Here is a 23640-nt window from a genome sequence, read left to right on the forward strand (position 1 = left end):
AGTGAAACGGGGTGGGAGGGAAATAGAGGGAGAGGGGGAATAGCATGGATGTTGGAAGGAGACCCTCATTACCCAAAATACATGTATGGAGATGTGGATTTGGTGTCGACTTTCCAGGCATTTGCTGACAGAACCTACAGTCGGGCTGCCCTTGCTTCCTGAGGCCTTGATGAAGGGTGCAGTCTCACTTGCAGTTGTGGAAATTCCTTGGTCTTTCTCCACTAGCAACTGCGTCCTGTGAGTTGGAACGATTTCACCACTCCCCTTCCTCTCTCTGCCTCCTTTTTATTTTCCTTAACGTGTTGTACTGCACAGAACCCCAGTGTGGTGTTGAGCAGCAGTACTGGGAAGAAGTCCCTGCCCTGCTCCCAGGGGTGGGACGCTGTTCTGTCCCCACGTCAAGTGTGACTCAGCTTGTGCCAGAGTTGCCTGTGCCAGAATAAGGAAGCTCCCTTCTCCTTTGCTGAGTTTCTATTTGTTCTTACCATGAGTTAATTCTAATTCTATGAACTAATTTTCTTTTCTTTTCTTTTTTTAGCTGCAGAGGGACACAATATCTTTATTTTATTTATTTATTTTTATGTGGTGCTGAGGATCAAACCCAGAGCGTTACACATGCTAGGCAAGTGCTCTACCACCAATCCCCAACCCCAGCTGCTTTTCTGCATGTATTATGTTAGTCATATATTTCTTCTTTATTCTGTTAAATCGTTAAACCAAGAATTCTTGATACCAATGGATTTCTAATCTAATAGGGCTTATTTGGATTCTAACAGCTCCTAGCCAGGAAAAGGAACAGGTTCCTGTAACTACGAGCAGCAGGACTAGGTTCACCAGACCAGAGCTAAGATAATTTTTTAGATGATGAACATCTGGAGAAGGCAGGCACAGTTGTTTGCCTGGACCCTCTGTAGGCTGCAGACAAGCAAGGCAAACTACATGCACTAGAGAAAGCTCCAAGGCAGAGGGCAGTTGGTCAAGGCTGCCCTCAGTGCTTCTGTGGAGAGCCACCAGGGGCTTCGGGGAAGGTTCACACACACATTCTGGATGTGAAGCAGCCTGGCTTTCACCCCTGGCTTGATTAACCTCCTCCATCTCTCCTTCCTTCCGTTTTTTGTTTTGTGGTTGTTGTTGTTGTTTTTAACTATGAGTGAAATTCTGAGTCTGTTTAGCAAGGTCTCAGGAGGTAAGGTCAATGCATCTGCATGTTCTATTAAGTGCCTGCATGTTAAGTGGTGCTTGACCAGTGGCAATCCCCAACCATTTTTTAAAATTTTTGTATTTTAATTAGAGACAGGGTCTTGCTAAGTTGCTGAGGCTGATTTTAACTTGTGATGATCCTGCCTCAGCCTCCCAAGCCTCTGAGATTATAGGTGTGCACTACCATGCCCAGCTGCCCTCTAGTCTTAATTAAATTTAAAACATGCCAGAATTTTTAATTTATCAATATGGTAGATCACTTTATTTTTTAAAAAATTGTCATGGCCTTAAATTGCTGGGATAAACCCCATGTGGTGGTGATATGTGGTTTACGTGTCCATGGATTTGATTCACTATTATTTAGTGAAGACTTCTGCATGTTCATGAGGGCTATTGGCAGGCTGCATTCTTTCCTTGGTATTATAGCTTAGATCTTAAATGACCCCCAAAAGCCATGTGGTAAAGGCTTGGCTGCCAACCTGGGGTCTGTTGGGAGGAAGGCAGATCTTGCCCTTGAAGGGGACACTGGAACATCCTCCCTTGCGCTCATGCGTGCACTCGTTTCTCTCTCTCTCTCTCTCTCTCTCTCTCTCTCTCTCTCTCTCTCTCTCTCTCTCTCTCCTCTCTTTCCTGACAGGAGGTAAGTCACTTCCTTTGTCTTGTGCTCACCAAGATATGCTGGGCCACCATGGGCTCCAAAACAACACAGTAAAGCATAAACTAAAAGCTGGGAAACTGAGCCAAATTAACCTTTACCCTTTGATGTTAATTTTCTCAAGTATTTTGTCATAGCAACAGAAACCTGACTGACACATTTGCAATGTCTTCTATTATTACAAGGTTCGACATGAGGGTTATTCTGGCCTCATAAAGTAAGTGGGAAAACGTCCCCTCCCCCTCTATTTTCTCTAAGGGTTTCAATAAAATTCTTCCTTAAATACTTTGTAGAATTTACTTGTGAAACTATCTGAACCTGAAGTTTTCTTTGTGGAGATATTTTTGGTAATAGTTTTGGTATTTGGTAACTGCTGTATTAAGATTTTCTACTTGATCTTGTGTCAATTTTGGTAAATTGGTTTTTTGGGGGGTTTTGTTTTGGGTTTTTTTTGTTTTTGTTTTTGTTTTTTTTTTTGGTTACCAAGGATTGAACTCAGGAGCATTTGACCACTGAGCCACATCCCCAGCCCAGTTGCTTAGTGCTTCTCCATTGCTGAGACTGGCTTTGAACTTGGGATCCTCCTGCCTCAGCCTTCCTAGCCACTGGTGTTACAGGCATGCAACACTGTACCTGGTGGTGTAAATTGTATTTTGTGTGTGTGTGTGTGTGTGTGTAAATCGTATTTTTAACATTTTATCCAAATTGACGTGTTTTTTTCATAATATCTCCATATCTTTTTTTTTTTTTTGAGAGAGAGAGAGAGAGTGAATTTTAATATTTCTGTTTTTTTTTTTTTTTAGTTGTTTTTTTTTCGGCAGACACAACATCTTTGTTTGTATGTGGTGCTGAGGATCGAACCCGGGCTGCACGCATGCCAGGCGAGCGCACTACCGCTTGAGCCACATCCCCAGCCCCACTCTCCATATCTTTTTGATGCTGCCTGTAGGATTTGTTTGGGTCTCTTGTTCATTCTAATTCTGGTATTTTCTCTGTCTGTTCCCCTACTCATCTTCATTGATTTTTCTGGGGGCTAATCTTTTCAAAGGGAGAAAATAGGAATAAGGTTAATAGTAAAAATAAATAAAATAGAGAATAAGATAGATAAGAGAAAAGTTGATTCTTTGAAAAGATTATCTATCTTATTCTCTATTTTATTTATTTTTACTATTAACCTTATTCCTATTTTCTCCCTACTTTGATTTGTTTTTTTCTGCCTTCTTAAACTTAGTCCCCCTTTCCAATAAGATCATTTAAAGCTGCCCACTTCCCCATCTATGGGGTGGGAGGACACCTGTTTTTCCTCTTACTGCACTCTCACGACAGCACACATCGTCACCACTGTGTGAGATTCTCACAATCACACAGTGATTCTCCAGTGGACACCAACTGAGTACTTCATAGCCCCATTCAATTCTGACACTGCCCTGGAAGTCAAAGAAATACCTATGAAAGCACCTTTGAAAGAGCTTTCAGAATGGGAAGAAGGTACTCAGGACTCAGCTGCTGTGTGCAGCAGGAGCCAGGTCACCTCTGCTTGGATCGCAGGCTTTAGAGCAACCAGGACAAGCAGACAAGTACAGCCCGAAAGGTCACCGGTTGCTGTTTCTGGTCATTTCCATTCTGTCTGTACTTTCTTTATTTTTGGTTGGTGGGCTGCACAGCCCTGTCCTTCTCAGCCTTCAGTAGCCCATGTAAGCTCCCACCCAGAAGGTTGCCCTCCTCAGAATGATGACTCAGAGTCTCCCAAGACCCCACATAAGGTCTGTTTTGATTCCACAGCACCTGGATTCAGAGCCGTGTTGCCTCCCTGGGACAATCCAGTCCCCCAGTGGAGGGCTCCCTCCCGTAGGACTGCACCCACTCAGATACCAAGCAGCCCCACTGTGACTGTGCTTCCCCCGGCTCTGGATCCAGGGTCCCATGACCTCCCTCCTGGTGTGTGATGATTAGCTAGGGTGGCTCACAGTCCACCTACACTCTCTGGTTTGTTATAAAGGGCATTATTAAGAATGTAAACGAACAGTCAGATGAAGAGAAGGCAAGGGGAAGAGGGCACAGAGCCCCATGCCTATTCTGGTGGTCAGGTACCCAGACCTCATCCTTGTCTCTCCAGAGCTCTTGCAGAGCTGGACCTCCAGCCCCTCTTACCTGAGGCCAATGGGTAAGGATGAAAGTTCCAACCCTCTAAATTCTTGGTCTTCTGACCAGTCCCATCCTGAAGCTATCTAGTGGCCCTACCCTAAGTCACCTTGTTAGTGAACAAAGAGCTTAGAACAAGGCAATCACATCATAAGGATGTCCCTTGGGTTTAGGATCACAAGGGCTTAGAACAAAGACAATCATATCAATAAGGATATTTCTTGGTTTAGGATCAGAGGGGATTAGGACAAAGATAATCACATTGATAAGGACATCTCATGGATTTAGGCTCAGAAAGGCTAAGAACAAGACAATCACATTAATAAGAACATTCCTAGAGTTTTAAGGAATAGGTAAAAGGAACTTAGACTAAATATATCTCATATTGGGGCTGGGGATGTGGCTCAAGCGGTAGCGCGCTCGCCTGGCATGCGTGCGGCCCAAGTTCAATCCTCAGCACCACATACAAACAAAGATGTTGTGTCCACCGAAAACTAAAAAATAAATGTTAAAATATATCTCATATTTCACATTTTTCATTATGCAGTTAAAAATACTTCCTGATGTCCTTTATGACCTGGCACTTGATTTCTCTTAATGGACATTCTCTGTGCGGTCATTGTTTGCTGTAGTGTCACGTAATTTCCAATTAGGCAAAAGGTATCCATCCCAAACTCATTCACCATCTCCACACAATACGTAATCACTATCTCCATCTCATACACACTGACAATCTCCATCCCCCACACACACCTCCAACCATTCTATACACATTCATCATCTTCATCTCATACACACTGAACACCTCCATCCAGTGGGAGACCAACCTTGTGACTGAGTGAACTCCTCTGCTGGGCCATGTGGTGTCAGGCACCCATGCTGCTAGACTGCCCGGCTCTTCTAGGGTTCCAGTGACTGTCTTCTTTGTGCCTGGGCGTAGCTGCCTACAGCAGAGCTCACCTGTTCCTTTGTAATGTAACCCCTTGTCCTGTTTAGGACAGAATGTTTCATGGAAGTGCCTTGTGTATGACCCCTTCTCTTGCTTTGCCCTTGGGTGTGGCCTACCTAGGAGTCAGTCAACCTGCTGACAGTGGACATCATGAAGATAGACTCAGCCCCCTGAAACCTGACACCTTGCCTCATTTGAATAGCTTCTCCTCAATAAAAGGGGTCAGCACATGTGGACTCTCTCTGTCTTCCTGCCGATGCTTAAGATCAGAGGAGCCTTCACAGTGACCCCAAAGAAAAAGATATTTGTGTCTTGTGTGGTTATTTTGCACAGCCCAATTAGCTCAGTTTACTGGAGTGACCCTTGAGCCTTTTAGTCGTGAACAGAAACCCAGCACCATCCCACACACATAACATCACAATCTCACACATACTGATCATCTTCATGCAATACACACTCACCATCTCCATCTCCACCCCATACACACACAAGTTCTCCACCCTATACAAACTCATGATCTCCATTCCATACACACTCACCACCTCCATCCCATAATCTCCATCAAATACACACTATCTCCAGCCCATCTGTGTGTGTGTGCACACACACACACACACACACACACACACACACAGCTTCTCTCCATCCAAGCACATGATCCAGCACCCTCCACATTCTTCTCCCAGCTGCATGCAGTTGTGCACACGAGGTAGGCTGAGGCAGAAAGATCACATTTTCAAAATCAGCTTCTGCAATTTAGGAAAGCCCCAAGCAACTTGGTAAGATCCTCTGTCAGACTATAAATAACAAGGTCTATGGCTGTAGCTCAGTGGTAAAGTGCTCCTGGTTTCTATCTCAGCACACGCACATGCACACCCACACATATGCTAATCTTCTCCAAGCAGGTTTCTCCTATTCCTGCTCACTTCTGTCAGCCACAGCCTACAGCCCCCCAGATAACTCATTCCCCCATGAACAAGGCTCACTCTTCCCTGGGTTTTCCATGCTGAGACTTGACAGTAGTTTATTTTGCTGGCAGAGTTCCATCTTTCTTGGGTCTGCAAGGCTTCCAGTCAGGGGCTGGTGTCTCCAGAAAGGGGCATGAGTTCTCCCAGCTCAGGCTTCAGACACAGGGCACCCCCTCCTTCCTCCTCATGGCCTGATGCTGGAGTAGGTTCACCAAGGCTGAGACTCACACCTGTGCCATCCACAGACTCCACCAAGTCCTCAGCGCAGCCCACTCATGACCAGGGGTAAGGTCCTTGGACTCTGCAGAGGCCTGTGCCCTTGGCTGCTGCCAGAGAGATGCTCCTAGACCAGCTGTTTCCCCAGGAAGCTCCAGAGGGAGGAGCAGGAGCCTGCAGGCTGGGAGTGAGGAGGGTGCACTAGAAGGCCAGGAAAGGAACACTAGCCTGAGTCACTCACCTCCCTGTGCAGCGCCCTCTCCAGCAGCAGAAGAGTGGGCAATGCTTTTGGAAAGACTGGCCTGCTGCCCTGGAGGCAGATGCCCTGAAGAGCTGCTGTGGGGCTGAAAGGCTGTGTGCTGGTTCAGAAAGGGGCCAAGAGGCCAGAGGACAGGCAGCAAGGTGGCCCCAGCTGAGGTTGAGTGCTCCCTGGGGACAGCCACTGCCTGGTTGGCCTGGGCAGCTATAGCCCAATGTGTGCTGAGTCACTACTGGTAGAAGCCCTTTCTTTTTCACAGTGTCAGAGGATAAATCATGTACTAATTGTCCTCAATTTCCAATCGACAACATCCCAACGGACTCATTCAGTGAACCTACCTACACCTGGTTCCCTGAACTTCATACTGTGTCGGTTCCCTTTCTCTGTGTTCACCGCTGGCTGGAAAGAGAATGGCACCCCGAGTCACCAGCCTGAGAAGAGATTGAAATTCAAAGTGTGTGTTTCTACCAAAGGAGTGTCTGTTCTGTACGATCATAAAGTCAAAACTTGCTAAGTCCAACCAGTGTTTAAGTAGAGACTATCTGTAGTCACCCCACTGAAGAGAAAGGGACCTCCATCATAGAGGGCTCCCTGCAGCATCCATAGGAAAACCCAAGGGAGCAGGCCAGCCAGCACCACGGCTCTCAGGGATCCACTTAACCCTAAACCAACATCCAGGCAGAGGTGGGGAATGGAAGGAACCTGGAAGAAACTGAGAAAATGGAGACAAAAGAAACTTTCTAGAAACCTGTAGTGAATATCCTCAGAGACACCAGAAGGGTAAGGTTGCTTACAAAAGGGCCATTTAGAAAGCAAAACAGAATTTTTTTAATATGTATTTTTTAGTTGTAGTTGGACACAATACCTTTATATTATTTATTTATTTGTATGTGGCGATGAGGATCGAACACAGGGCCTCGCATGTGCTAGGCGAGCGCTCTACTGCTGAGCCACAACTCCAGCCCCGCAAAACAGAATTTGTTGTTAATCCAAAATATAACCCGGCATGGTAGTGCATGCCTGTAATCCCAGCTACTAGGAGGCTGAGGCAGGAGGCCAGCCTCAGCAATTTAGCTATACTCTATCTCAAAATAAAAGTTAGAAAGAACTGGAGTATAGCTCAGTGGTAGAGCACTTGCCTGGCATGTGCAAGGCCCTGGGTTCCATCCCTAGCACCACACACACACACACACACACACACACACACACACACACCTAAGAGTTAACAAAAGGATTGGAATATAAAGGTGTAAAATGTCCTATAGTGTTCAGCAACTTTCTGTTACTATAATAAATAACTAAAATAATCAACTTATCCAGAGAAAAAAATTCCTTTTTAGCTCACAGTTTTGGAAGTTTCAGTCCATGATTGACTGACCCATATCTTTGGGTCTGTGACCTGGCTCCATGCCCTGGAGCAGGAGTGACTGCCAAGCAAAACCCCCACCTCATGGCAGGAATAAGAAGAGCAAGGAGGGGGCTGGGGTTCTAGAGTCCTCATCCATGACACATCCCCATGACCTGAAGACATTCCACAAGGTCCACTTCTTAAAGGCTCCTCCACTTCCAGCAGAACTCCTTGGGGATCAAGCCTCTAACACTTGGACTTTTGGGGACATTCATGATCCACACTGTAGCACTCTGCCCCGGCCCCCAAAGTCTGGTGTCCACCTCACCATGCAAACTCACCCAGCTCATGCTCTGGGGCCCCCAAAGTCTCGACTGTTCCAGCACTGTCCAAAGTCCCAAGTCCACAGTCTCCCCTGAGACTCAAGACACACTCAGCTGTGAGCTCTGTAAAGGTCAAAAAAGAAAGTGACAAATTTACAGGACAGGATGGCAGGACAGGCACAGGTGAACATTTCCACCCCACAAGGAGGAGCTGGGGAGAAAAGAGGACTGCAGCCCAGCAAGGTGGCAGCCCAGGAGGCTCTCTTCACACTCTGTACAACTGGTCTATGTGTCTGGTTTTTATGCAGTTTTGTTACTCTATCTCTGTGGTCTAATTTGAAATCAGGTATTGTGATGTCTCCAACATTGCTTTTTTGGCTTAGAATTGCTTTGACTGTTCTGGGTCTTCTCTTCTTCCAAATAAATTTTAAGAATTTTTAAAAATATATTTTTTAGTTGTAGATGGACACAATACCTTTATTTTATTTATTTATTTTTATGTGGTACTGAGGACAGAATCCAGTGCCTCACCTGTAGGAGGCAAGTGCTCTACCACTGAACCACAACCTCAGCCAAGGACTGCTTTTTCTAGTTCTGTGAAGAATGTCATTGATACTTTGATGGAGATTGCATTGAATCTGTCTATTGCTTTTGATTGTATGGCCATTTTAACAATATTAACTCTTCCTATCCATGAACATGGGAGGTCTTTCCATCTTTTTGTGTCTTCAATTTCTTTCATGTTCTATAGTTTCCATGGTAGATGTCTTTTCACCTCTATAAAAATCTGAATAATCAGAATAAATCTGGTTAGATTTATTAGTAGGTATTTTATTTATTTCAGACTATTGTGGATGGGATTGATTTCCTGATTTCTTTCTCAGTAGATTCATTATTGGTGTATAGAGAAGCTATTGAGTTTTTAACATGGATTTTGTAATCTGATACTTTGCTGAAGTTATTTATTAGCTCTAGCAGTCTTTGGTGGAGCCTTTTGGATTTTGTAAGTATAGAATCATATCATCTGCAAACAGCAATAATTTGATTTCTAACCTTTCCTATCTTCATTGTTATTATTTCCTTTTCTTGAATAATTTCTATGGCTAGAATTTCTACCACTATATTGAATAGGAGTAGTAAGAGCAGATATTCTCGTCTTGTTCCTGCTTTTATTTTTTATTTATTTACATAATTAATATATTTATTTATTTATTGGTACGGTGATTTGGACCCAGGGGTGCTTAACCACTGAGCCACATCCTTGGTCCATTTTTTGAAGTTTTTGATACAGAATTGATTAGAACCTTTCTAAGTTGCTGAGGCTGGCTTTAATCTTGCGCTCCTCCTGCCTCAGCCTCCCAAGCTCCTGGAATTACAGGCATGTGCCACTGTGCCTGGATGTTGCAGATTTTTAAAAAATGCTCTCAGATTTTCCCCATGCACTGTAATGTTGGCTTTGGGTTTTTCATATATAGCCTTTATGATATTAAGATATATTAATATCTTAATACATATTAATATTAAGATATATCATTTATTCAGTAGTGCAGGCTGACAAATGTTAGCTTCAGGGTGGGCTGAATACCAGACCCTCACCCGTCTGGTTCCTTATTACTTGTTTGTCTCAAGGCTGAACACTCAACCCCACTCAAGGCTGAACACTCAATCCCCAGCCGTCTAGTGCAACAGAAACCCACATCTGATCCCTGCCCAGTCTGCCTAAAGGCAGAAGATACACCCTTAGCAACTACTGTGTGATCCAATCACTGTACGCCAACAAGGCAGCTTTCAGAGCCAGAGACCCCATTAGATTTTGGCTATAAAAACTCTCTCCTGCTGCACCCACACACACACACTTTCTCTCCCTCCCCCTCCCACTTTGTGCGCTCTCTCTCTCTCTCTCTCTCTCTCTCTCTCTCTCTCTCTCTCTTCTCTTTCTTCCCTGTTAATCAGACACCACCACAATAAAGACCTCTTGGTCACTCCAAGTGTCCTGGTCACTTTCCTTTCACCTTCTACTCCTAGATTCTTCAGTGAATTTATCATTAATAAGTGCTGAATTTTTGTCCAGGCTTTCTCTGCTTCTGTTGAGATCACTAAGTGATTTTTGTCTTTTAAGTCTAGTTGTGTGATGTTGGGAGCTGCCCTGGATGCAAATGCCCTTAAGTCCTGAAGCACCAGGTTCTGACCAATAATTGCCTGGTCTGGCACAGCAGCCCCAGGTGGCAGTAACTTGGGCATTACCCCACTCAGATAATGAAGCATGACTTCAGATATAGGCGTCACCGGCAGGGGGGCGGCGTTGAGTTCCACTCACCCAATAAAAGGGTTCAGCACACGCTCCTTGTTCTCTTTCTTGCCTGTCTTCCCCCATTTTGGGGAGCTACAACTGAGGAGCCATCACTGAACCCAAAGAAAAGGTACTTTCTGGTTCTGTGTCTTTATTTATTCCCCAAATTCACTTGGAGTTGCCCTGACTGGTTTAGTCCTGAGATGCGACAGTGTAATAAATTACATTTATTGATTTGCATGTGTTAAACCATTATTGCATCCCTGGGATAAAAACAATTTGGTCATGATGTACAATCTTCTTAATATGCTATTGAATACAATTTGCTAATTTTATTAAGGATTTTTGCATCTAAGTTCTTCAGTGATATTGGTCTGTAATTTTCTTTCCTTGATATGTCCTTATCTGTTTTTGGTATGAGCATGATACTGGCTTCATAGAATGAATTTGGAAATGTTCCATCCTTATTTCATGGAATAATTTGAGGAGTATTGGTGTTAATTCTTCTTTAAAGGTCTGATAGAATTCAGGTAGGAATGCATCTGGTTCTGGGTTTTACTTGTTGGAAGACTTTTTATTAGAGCTTCTATCTCATTGTTAGTTGTTGATCTGTTTAGATTTCCTAAATTTTGATTCAAATTTGGCAGGTCACATGTTTCTAAAAATGTGTCCATTTATTCTAGATTTTCTGATTTATTGGATTATAAGTCTTCAAAACAGTCAATGATGATCCTCTGAATCTCTGTAATGTCTGTGGTGATTTCTCCTTTTTCATCTCTAATTTTATTAATTTGTGTTTTCTATTTATTTTGATTTGTTTGACTAAAGCTTATCAATTTTGTTTATCTTTTCAAAGAACCAACTCTTCATTTCATTGATTCTTTGTATTTTTTTATTCTCTATTTCATGGATTTTGGCTCTGATCACAATTTTTTCCTTTCTTTTACTGGTTTTAGAATAGGTTTGTCATTGTTATTCAAATATTTTGAGATTCATAATTAGATTGTTTATTTTGTCTCTTTCTGATTTTATTATGTAGGCACTCATAACTATGAACTTTCCTCTTAGAACAACCACCTTAGTTTCCCAGAAGTTCTGCTATGTTGTATCACTATTTTTATTTGATTCTAAGAATCTTTTCATTTCTCTCCTTATTTATTCTGTCATCTGTATTTTTCAATCTCCATGTTTTTATATAATTTCTTTGGGGGTTTTTGGTGTTCATTTCTAATTTTGTTCCATTATAAGATGATAAGATGCAATGAATTATATAATTTTTTTGTATTTGCTAAGAGTTGCTTTGTGTCCTGAAATATGGTCTATTTTTGAGAATGTTTCATGAGCCACTGAGGAAACAGTATATTCAGCTGTTTTTGGATGAACTATTCTTTAGATACCTGTTAAATCCATTTGATTTATATGGAATTATATTTATATTTTTCAGGTCCAAAGAACCTTTACTGAATTTATGACTGGATGACCTATCTACTGGTGAAAGAGGTGTGTTTAAATCACCCAGTATTACTGTACTGGGAATTATCTGAGTCTTTAATTCAAGTTGTGTCTGTTCTATGCAATTAAGTGCACCAACATTTGGGGCATAAATATTTACTATCATTATACCTGAATTTTCCCTTCACTGGCATTAAGTGACCTTCTTTGTCTCTTCTGAATAACTAGACAAATAGAAATAATGGTAAAAATACAGTTCATTAAGAGAAAAAATATGAAGGAGGGTAGAAGAAAGTTTAGAGTGTTCAAAATGTGAATGGAAATAATGCAGAAGAGATGTACAAGTGATGGCTGTAAAGAAGGAGAGGGAGATAAAAAAAAAAAAAAAGTAAAGGGAGCAAGAAAGAGAAAACAACAGAATGGCTGTTAGTGAGAGAAGACCGGAGTGGAAGAGAAATGGTAGAAACAAACAAAAGCAAAATTTAAAAAATCCCAAAAGCCCTATTCTTGAAAGACAAGGAAAAATAGCTATTGTAAAACGTGCTAAAAATTAGAAAAAAAGAAGCAAATATGTATATATATGCATGTCTGCAAACCAATCAGCATGGCAAGAACACCAAAAAATAAATAAATGAATAAATAAAATAAAAAAGGAAAAAAATTCTTTATGAAAAATGGAAGACTACTGAGGTAGACACAATTGGATGGTCCCTGCTATGCCTGACTGCCTTTCTTTCTGTTTCTTATTTGCTATGGAGAGAAAGGGAGAGGAGAGCACAGGCAAGGGGCTGGACATTGTTAACCCCTACCTCTTTCTGTGTTGCTCACTGAGCTGCCAGTTGGAGTGGCCTAAGAGTGAAGCTCTTAGCTTCTCTTCTCCTGAGTATGAGGTAGAATGGGATGAGAAGTATTGTCAGTTGAAGTTTTCTCCAAAGAGACCAGATCAGCGCACTCCCAGGGTGCAGCTGCTGCGAGTCCCAAGGGGGAAGTTCTGGTGATCGGGATCAGGACTAAGCAGCCTTTGGGACCTTTGGGCTGGTGTCTGTTCTGGAGAGGTCAGACCAGCCCACCTGGGCCTTCACAGATGCCGGGCTCTGCTGGGAGTCTGGATCTCAGGAGCTCCTGAGGGTTCTCCTTGAGGGACAGGTGCGCCACCCCTCTCAGGTCCCACACGGTACTGCCCAAGACACAGTCTTCCCAGGCTTAGTCCCTGAGCGTGTGTCCGTCAACAGGTCTGGTTTCCTGGCCCTCTTCAGCTGGTCAGGTGAGCCCCCAGGCTCCAGGGGAAAGTGAGCTGCACTCTCCTCCTTTCTGACTCGCACTCCCTGGGTACAGTCTTCTCTGTGCCGTGTCACTTGTGTTCTGCTAGGTACACCCTAGGCCACATTGTAGGCGCTTGCCAGGACAACAGGGTAGTGTTGGCTATGCGCTCCCAGCTCCTGCAGCAAGCTGCAGGGAGGCTCCTGCCTCCACTCTCTGTAGCAGGTTGGGAAACAGGGTGCGTGGCAAACCAGTTTACTGTGCCACCTCTGGATCCCCTGAGTCCAGGTTGCTGTGTGATCTGTAGGTTTTCCTGTGCCAGATCTGTCCATTGTGCTTCTCTCCGTGTTTTCCCTCACCTTGGTGAACCAGCCTTGCTGCTGCTGCAACCAGCTTGGCCCCAGTGTGCTCTTTCTTATTTGAGGGGGTGGGGTACTGGGGATGGAACTCAGGGGCACTAACCACTGAGCCACATCCCCAGCCCTTTTCTGTATTTTATCTAGAGACAGGGTCTCTCTTTTGCTGAGGCTAGCTTTGAACTCATGATCCTCCTACCTCAGCCTCCTGAACCTCTGGGATTACAGACATGTACCACTGCCCCCAACGAGCTCTTTCTTGTTCTTTGTTTAATGCACCGAATTTCTGAGTCTCTAAGAGACTGACTGTCCGATATTGAATTTGAGTGAATTCCCTCTTTCACCCACCTAACTGAAAAGCAGTACTCTCCCTGCTTGGATCCCCAGCCATGGAGCGAGTGGAAATGCAGCCTCCCTCTAGCCTGCCATCTTGAATCCCCTCAAAACCTGTCACTCTAAAGCTTAGCCTCCCATGAAGTCTCAGGACATGGACAAATACAGTCAAGTTCTTTGCCATGGTGCAATGCAGGTGGCCTTCCCAATCCAGTTCCCAGTGGAATAATCACTTCCATCTGAAATCTCAGGAATTTGCCCTCTGCTGTTCATATCACTATCTGCATTCTGGTCTTAGGAGCCCTCCACCAGAATCTTGATAAAGCTCTGATAGCAGCATTCCAGGCTTTCTCTAGTTCGCTCCTTCCAACTTTTCTAATTCCTCCTGAAAACCAGTTCCAAAGGCTCTTCCACAGCATCAGGCATATAGTAATCACAAGGCCCCACTTCCTGGTATGAGTTTTCTGCTTTAGTCAGCTCTCCATCACTATAATGCAATGCCTAAGATAATCAGCTGGTAAGAGAAAAGGTTTATTCTGACTCACAATTTTAGTGGTTTTGATTTTAGAGGTTTCTGTTGGATCCATGGCTTTGGTCCTTTGGAGAGTTGGCCCATCACAGCAGGAGCCCAGGGGGGAGCAAAGCTTCTTGCCTCATGGCTGGCACATACAGGAGCCTATGAAGGAGCCAGGGCCCCATGGTCCTTTCAAGAGTAGCCCTAGTGACCACAGATCACCCAACAGTTCCCACCTCCTCTTAGCACTGCCACCCTGGGTACAAAGCCTTCAGAGCATAGGCTTCTGGGGAACATTAAGCAGAAAAAAGATAGATGCAGGAAAATAACAAAGAGGACGGAGGGTTGAGACCTAGAGTCCAGGCTTCCAGGAGCAGGAGTCCAACCGTGCAGGACAGAGAAAACAGGGAGAGAATCACTGGAGAAATAAAATAAGATGGCCCTCCCAGAACCGACCCTGCAGCTCCAGAGTGAAGCGTTCCCTTGAAAGCCAGGGGAGGGAATCAGACACTCACTGAAACACTGAGAGCACGGCTCACATTCCTAGGTGGAATTGAAAGACCAGAACCCACAGCCACAGTCCCACCTCTGAAGCCCAGGATGGCATCCTCGACTCCCAGGCAGCCTCTCCAGCACTGCTGGCAGAGGGAGGAATGGGGCGTGGGTGGCAACAGGGAACAGAGGTGACTGGCCCACAGAGGCAGGTCCTCTGGCAAGTGCAGGACAGTGGCCTCAGGGAGGACACACTGGGGCAGACCCAGGGCAGCTGTGTGCAGGGACTTGAGAGGAGAGAAAGGAGGCCCAGGACTGACTGCAGAGGTCACATCCAGAGACACAAGGATATGGTGGCACGAGGAAGAAGCCCTGGACCTCCCAGACCCTGGAGCTCAGTGAAAAAATGGTTTCCCTCTGTCAAAACCTGGGATGACATCCTGTCCGTTAGCTGCTCATGTTGAGGGAAAGGGGAAGAAAACCATAGTGGGAAGCAATTCAGAGCTGCTGGGGAGAACATTCAGACTCACCAATAGGGGCAGTGACGACACTCCCCACAGACACCCCAGCTCCAGGAGAGGCTGTACTGGAGCCTTGGGAAGACAGCTAGCCTGGCTGCGGGAGCCAGAGGCAGGCAGGCACAGGGGCGCCTTCCCACCACTGCTGCGGGCCTAAGTGCAGGGCAGCAGGCAGAAGCTGGGACACTTTCAAACTCATACACCCCACAGTATGAGTTTGACTTAAAATTGTGGGGAGGCTCTTCAGGAGAAAGGACTTCAGGTTAAGGACCTTCAGGAGGAAGCCCTTCTGGAGGGAGGCTCTTCAGGAAGGAGGACTTCCCCAGCAATGTTGGAACACACAGGCCTCACAGGACAGCTTGATGAATGCGAATGCCTTCTTGCCAAATGAGGACACTTGCTGTGGGGCAAGTGGTGCTGTAGCAGGACATGAAGCTTCATCCCCAACAGCAGTGCTGGGAAGCAGGACCTCCTGGAGGTGATGGATCAGTGCCATTACTGCAGGTCCATGCATGGCCCAGGAAGGGCCAGCACAGCTTTAATGGTCAATTTGAATTGTCAACTTGATTGGATTAAGATTACCAATGATTAAGAGGTTTATGGGTGTGTCCATGAGGGTGTGTCTAGGAGTGATTGGCATGTGGGATAACCAACTGAAATGGAGACCCTCCCTGGTGGGCCGCACCCACCAATGGAATAATGGTGTGGATGGAACAAAAATTGGAAGAACAAGGAAACAGCAATAAATGCAAGCTCCATTCTTCTTGAATGTGTTCTTGATTGCTGCTGCAATCGTCTGAGGATATCAGACTCCTGCTTCTTCACTCTTTCTAAGTGGGCCCTGCCAGTGATTGTCCAAAAGCCTTTGGTCTCAGACTAGGGTAGCACAGTTGATCCCTCTTGTTCTGGGGCTTCAGCCTCTTGGACTGTGCAGCTACTGGTTCTCCCAGCTCTCCAGTCTGCAGACGGCCATTGTAAACTATGCAGCTTCTGGTCGTGTAAGCCAACCTAATAAGTTCTCCTTTTATAACTACACTTCCTGTTGATTCTGTTCCTCTAGAGAACCCTATTACAATGGCCTTCCTTGCTCTCTTGTTCTTCTGCCTTCTGTCCAGGGTGGCCCAGCTCCACAGCTCTGGCCAGCAACCTGGGACTTCCCAGCCTTCAGAATCAGGAGCCCAAGTAACCTCTCTAGTGTATAAGTTTCCCAGCCTCAGCTGTTCTGTTATGGCAACAGAAAATGGACAGAGGCAGGGCTGGGGATGTGGCTCAAGCGGTAATGCACTCGTCTGGCATACGTGGGGTGCTGGGTTCGATCCTCAACACCACATAAAAATAAAATAAAGATGTTGTGTCCACCGAAAACTAAAAAATAAATATTTAAAAAATTCTCTCTCTCTCTCTCTCTCTCTCTCTCTCTCTCTCTCTTTAAAAAAAAAGAAAAAAAGAAAATGGACAGAGACAAGTGATGTCTAAAGCATGGGTAATGATCTCCTAAAAATCAATCCAAAATTTTAACAAGCAATTATTTTGAAAGCTAGAGGATAGGAGCACAAAATATGCTGAATAGTCGGGAAAGGCACTTATTAGCAATTGTGGGGATGCAAATTAGGGATGACACAACACCTCACAGCACTGAGAGCAGCACAGCGCTGGGAGGCAGGGGTGGCACCCTATGCCCATGGGTGTAAGCAGCATACACCTGCACTGTTGAACCTTCACTGTGCACTGCATCTCTGCAGTGCCCACAGAGCCCAGTATATATACCCCAGCCACACCTAGGCCTAGGGCCCAGGTGAGCTAGAAGGCAGATGCTTACTGTTTTCTTTGGCTGTAACACATTGCCTGAAGCTGGGTGCTTTGTACAAAAAGGCAGGTTACTTGGCTCACAGTTTGGGAGGTGATATGGGGTAGTATCTGCTGGGTTCTTGTGTCTCATGCCAACATAGCAGATGGCATCACAGTGGGGTGTGAGAGGGAGAACCTTCTTGGCCAGACAGAAGCAAGAGGCAGGGAGAACCAGGCTTGATATGCTTATAGAGGCCAGCTCCCATCTGAGGGTAAGGAGCCCCAGTGACCTCAGGACCTTTCACTAACCCCAGCTCTTAAAGTTCCCACACCTCTTTCTACTGCCACCCTGGGGACAGAGCTTCCCATACAGGAACCTTTGGGGGACATCCCAAACCACATCCAGACCATAGCAACAGGCCATGGATTTTCACTGCAGCACCAATTATAATAGTGAAAAAGGAAATGTGTTGAAAGCCCCTCCACAGGGGACACCGAACAATGGGAGGCACTACATCAGAAGGAGTGAGCCAGGGACCAGCGTCAGTCACACGTACCACACGAGACTCGAAAATGCATGTCAAGTACAAAAAGCATATTCAAAAGATTAAATATGGTGTACTGCACTCTCGTGTGTTTGATGGGCAAAGAATGCCAGGTACCATGTGTGGGCACACTCGATTACAAAGAGCCCAGAAACAGGCCTGGGACAGTGCACACCACCACATAAAGTGTACAGTGACTGCAGGTGGGGAAAGGGTGCAGGGAAGCTCAGGCTATTTACATCTTTAAAGATAGAAGACACATGGACCAAGTGAGGGAAAGAAAATTAAACTTTGAATTTTAAATGTCTGAATTTCAATGACAGTGCCAACAGGTGGCTGCATGCACCTGTGTCATATCATGCACTACCTGCTCAACATCCATCCTAACTCAAAACCAGGAAGCCTGTATGCAAGAGGCTGTTCTAGGCTGGTGGTCAGCAGCCACTGGCCCCATGTGGTTTGCATTGTGCAAAATATAGCTGGTTCACAGGCAGTGTGCTCTGCATGCATCATAGGACCGCATTTCCAGGGTCTGAATGAGACAAAGAAGGTGAAGGCTCTCTGTTTCCTCCAGTTATCCCAGGTCAGGGCCTAAATTAGGGGAGGCACTGCAGACAGGCACGCTGGCATTCCTGGCATCTGGCAGTGCTGGCTATGACTGACAGCCTCTGGTGAATACAGTGAGATCATTCTGCAGAGAGTGCTGAGATGAAGGGCTTGGTGATAGATGTGTGCAGGACTCCCAGGGCAGGACTCCAGGGTGGGTAGGCTAGGGCCAGCCAGTCATCTGAGAAGGACCATGTGGAGTTTAGAGAAGGCTACATTTGGGACCCTGAGCACAGAAGGGTGGACAGTAAGCAGGCAGCAGCAGCAGGATGTGTCTGGAGGGAGATCAAGTCTGTCCCACTGCCCACCTGCTGTCTGGGTTATGAAACTCCCACACACGCCACCCAGGGCAGAGCGTCACTCCTGCCTTGTCTCAGACTCCAGGAGAGCAACTGAGCTCCTGGTGCATGCAGCAAGACTCAGGCCAGCACCACAGAGCACAGAGGCAGGCCCTAAGCCCAATCTTCCTCCAGGAAGTGACTGTTTTTAGGACAAGGTTTGGCACACAGGGCCCCAGTAGTATGCCCTCCCGACCATTAGCTGTGAGGAGCTAATGTCCAGGGCACACGTGCCACATTGGAAGATCCCAGGGGCTCCTGCAGGGTCCTCTGTAAGAGGTACCCTCACCTTTATCTGGTGACAAGCACCTAAGGGCACTGCTGCTTGGGCCTAGAGAGGCTGCAGAGCCTTCCCATTCCCAGCCCAGCCTTGAGGAATGGAAAGGAATGGCAGGGAAGGAGAGTGGGCGCCAGCAGGAGCAGCAGCATGTGTGGGTGGGCGCGCAGTGGCGGGTGAGCTTCAGTGTGGGAGAGCGCGAAGTCACGCACTTAAGGAAAAAATAACCTGAGTTATGCTTACCAAAGCAAGAAGGCTGTCACCAGCAAGCGTCCAAGACCCTCCCCCAGGGTCGTTCCTATTCCCCTGGGGTGGGGGACAAACATGTGGGAAGCCTTGTGGCAAAGGGATCTGGAGACTGGGAATCTGAGTGACAGTGACCTCCCCTGGGCACTCCTGCCATGAACAGGTGGGGCTGCCTCTGAGCTGCTGCTCTGCCGGAGGCTGGTGGGTGTGAGAGGGGGGCCCGGGCCCCAGGCATCCCGGCCTAGGGCAGCAGCCCTCCCAGAGCAGCTCTGGCCCAAGCCTTCTGCCCAGTGGAGCCTGCCTAGGTGGAATGGCAGTCCCTGGAAGGCCTCGGGGGTCCTTCTGGAGAGGCGGGGGATGGACACACTGATCTGCAGAATATTCCATTTATTTGTGGCCATCTGGAAAACATGGCGATTAAACCAAACATAATTTGTTTTCAGAAAGGTTTCCCCCTCATATGACTGCTTTTAATATTTCTTCCTTTTTTAGACTCCTCATCTGGCATGTCTATTCAGGTCTGTGGAGGACCATTGTCTGACGTGCACTGGCTCATCAACCACCACCGGGAGTCTCCTCCCTGCCTGCACCTCTGGTCTCAGGAGTCCTTCCAGCACCCTGCCAGAGGGAGGGCTCTTCCTGGGGGAGGGGCACTTTGCCCATTCCTACACGGTGGGAGCAGAAGTCCGACTCTCCTGCTCCAGACTGGGGACAGCTGCGGTGAGCGCTCAGGTAAATGAACACATTATGTGCTGCCGGAACGAAGATATTTCGGACCATGAATAAATTGGTGTGCTCTCAGAAAGCCTGTGCTTTGTCAGGGTAGGCCCATTCGCCCCATGCATCCCATCAACCACCTCTTGCTGCAAGCATCCTGCAGGTCCCCTTGTGCTTCCCACCCCCCGCCACTCATCTCCTGATTCCCACCTCCACATCCCAGCACCTGAATCCCACTTCCTGCTTATCATCTCCTGCATTCGACCTCCTGCATCCCACTCCCTGCCTCCAACCTTTTGCCTCCCACCACCTGCTTCCCACCTCTTGAATTCTACCACCTGCATATCACCTCCTGCCTCCCTCCTCCTGCATCCCACCTCCTGCCTCCCTCCTCCTGCCTCCCACCTCCTGCCTCCCTCCTCCTGCCTCCCACCTCCTGCATCCCTCCCCCTGCATCCCACCTCCTGCATCCCTCCTCCTGCCTCCAACCTCCTGCATCCCTCCTCCTGTATCCCTCCTCCTGCATCCCACCTCCTGCCTCCCTCCTCCTGCATCCCACCTCCTGCCTCCCTCCTCCTGCATCCCACCTCCTGCCTCCCTCCTCCTGCATCCCACCTCCTGCCTCCCTCCTCCTGCATCCCACCTCCTGCATCCCTCCTCCTGCATCCCACCTCCTGCATCCCTCCTCCTGCATCCCACCTCCTGCCTCCCTCCTCCTGCATCCCACCTCCTGCCTCCCTCCTCCTACATCCCATCTCCTGCATCCCTCCTCCTGCAGCCCTCCTCCTGCATCCCACCTCCTGCCTCCCTCCTTCTGCATCCCACCTCCTGCCTCCCTCCTCCTGCAGCCCTCACCCTGCATCCCATTTCCTGCATCCCACATCCTGCCTCCCACCTCCTGCAATCCTCCTCCTGCATCCCACCTCCTGCATTCTACCACCTGCAACCTACCACCTGTATCCCACCTCCTGCCTCCCTCCTTCTGCATCCCACCTCCTGCCTCCCTCCTCCTGCAGCCCTCACCCTGCATCCCACTTCCTGCATCCCACATCCTGCCTTCCTCCTCCTGCCTCCCTCCTCCTGCCCCCCATCTCCTGCCTCCCACCTCCTGCATCCCACTTCCTGCCTCCCTCCTCCTGCCTCCTCCTCCTGCATCCCATCTCCTTCCTCCCATCTCCTGCCTCCCACCTCCTGCATCCCACTTCCTGCCTCCCTCCTCCTGCATCCCACCTCCTGCCTCCCTCCTCCTGCCTCCCTCCTCCTGCCTCCCTCCTTCTGCATCCCATCTCCTGCATTTTATCACCTGCATCCCACATCCTGCCTTCTCCTCCTGCATCCCAACTCCTGCATCCCACATCCTGCCTCCCACCTCCTGCATCCCATCTCCTACCTCCCACCTCCTGCATCCCACATCCTGCCTCCCACCTCCTGCATCCTCCTCCTGCATCCCACCTCCTGTTTCCTACTTCCTGCATCCCACCTCCTGCATCCCTCCTCTTGCCTCACTCCTCTTGCCTCTCATCTCCAGTCTGCCACCTCCTGCATCCCATCTCTTGCCTCCCACCTCCTGCCTCCCTCCTCTTGCCTCTCATCTCCTGTCTGCCATCTTCTGCATCCCAGCTCCTGCCTCCCACCACCTGCATCTCACCTCCTGCCTCCCTACTCCTGCATTTCACCTCCTGCATCCCAGCTCCTTGATCCTGCCTCCTGCCCCCCACCTCCTGCCTCCCACCACCTGCATCCTACCTCCTGCATCCCAACTCATGCTCCCTCCTTCTGCATCCTACCTCCTGCATCCCACCTCCCTCCTCCTGCATCTCACCTCCTGCATCCCAATTCCCACATCCCACCCCCAACATCCCAATTCATGCATCTCTGTGTGCATTCCACCTCCTGCTTCCCACCTTCTACACTCTACCACCTTCATTCCACCACCTGCTCCCCACCTCCTAAACCCCACCTCCTGCATCCCACTTCCTGCCTCTCACCACTTGAACCCCACCACCTGCCTCCCAGTGTCTACCTCCCACATCCTGCATCCCACATGCTGCACCCCACCGCCTATATAGAACCGCCTGCATGCCACCACCTGCATCCCACCGCCTGCACGCCACCGCCTGCACGCCCCACGTGCATCCTATCTCTTTCCTCCCAGCACCCACCTCCCACCTCCTGCCTCCCACCTTCTGCATCCCACCTCCTACCTCCCACCTCCTGCCTCCCACCTCCTGCCTCCCACCTTCTACCTCCAGCCTCCTACCTCCCACCTCCTGCCTCCCACCTCCTGCATCCCTCCTCCTGCCTCCAACCTCCTGCATCCCACCTCCTACCTCCCACCTCCTGCCTCCCACCTCCTGCCTCCCACCTCCTACCTCCCGCCTCCTACCTCCCACCTCCTGCCTCCCACCTCCTGCATCCCTCCTCCTGCATCCAACCTTCTGCATCCCACCTTCTGCATCCCACCTCCTACCTCCCACCTCCTGCCTCCCACCTCCTGCCCCCTACCTCCTGCTTCCTACCTCCTGCTTCCTACTGCCTCCATGTCCTCACCTGCATCCCACCTCTTGCATCCAAGCATCTGCCTCCCACCTCCTGCCTTTCACCTCCTGCCTCCTACCTCCTGCCTCCCACCATGTGTATTATACCTGGATATCTACCTCTGCATCTCACCCATGACATTCCACAATGTACAGCATTCTCCTCTTGTATATAGGATGTGTTCCAAGGATACCAAACCATAAATACGTGGTTTTCACATTCTCATATATACACATATGATGAATTTAAATTTATAATTAAATGCAGTAAGAGATTAACAAAAGTAACCAATTTTCAGCTCAAACCTGGACATCCCTTACTTTCAGTAAATGGTTAGCTGTCACTCCTTCCAGGGGATTCCTTCCTGAAGTACTGATGCCAGCTCAATGCTTTCTGGAACAGAACACCTCGCTGCTGGTTGGAGTTGTTTTCTGTTCATGTCTTCTAACCCCCACGTTTAATGCCTTTTCCATCTAAATTAAGCTCTTACCATATATCATCACCATAACTTTAGCAGTTTGAAGTGCAACATCAAAACTAGCAGGAATTTATTTCCTTATTCATAATTTTATGAATAGATTTATTCTTACTGTGGATCTTAGAATATGTTTTTCTTTTCTGCAATCAAGAACTCTCACCTTTTCACTTCAAGAAAGCATTATACATCTTCTCTTTGGCATGTCCCAGTTGTCAGCTTCACTACTCTTACAGTTTGAGGCCATTATTAAGTAGAATATCAATCCTGGAACACAGCACTGCGATGCAGACAGTTCATCTGAAAACTGAGATGGCTACTGAGTGATGAATGGATGGGTAGGGTGGACATGGGGATACTCCGGACAAAGGAATGATTCACGTCCCAGGCAGGAAAGAGTGGGATGGTGCAAGGTTTCATCATGCTACTCAGAAAGAAGCATAATTTGAAACTTATGGGCTGCATCACTCTGGAATTTTCCATTTAATACTTTCAGACTGAAGTTGACCATGGATAACTAAAATTGGAGGGAAAAAAACATGGGTACAGTACACACTACAATGCTCACTCTACCCTGTGAATCCCACCTTCTGCACCCAAATCCAGCATCCAACACCTGCATCCAGCACCTGCATCCTAACTCCTGTATCCCACCTCCCAGCACCTGCCTCCCACAACCTGCATCCCACCTCCTGTTTCCTACTTCCTGCATCCCACCACTTGCATCCTACCTCCTGCCTCCCACCTCCTACTTCCTACCTCCTGCATCCCACCTCCTGCCCTCACCTCCTGCATCCCACCCTCTGCCTCCCACCACCTGTATCCCACCATCTGC

The sequence above is a fragment of the Callospermophilus lateralis genome, chromosome 8, assembly GCF_048772815.1.
Source record: "Callospermophilus lateralis isolate mCalLat2 chromosome 8, mCalLat2.hap1, whole genome shotgun sequence".
Taxonomy (NCBI): Eukaryota; Metazoa; Chordata; class Mammalia; order Rodentia; family Sciuridae; genus Callospermophilus; species Callospermophilus lateralis.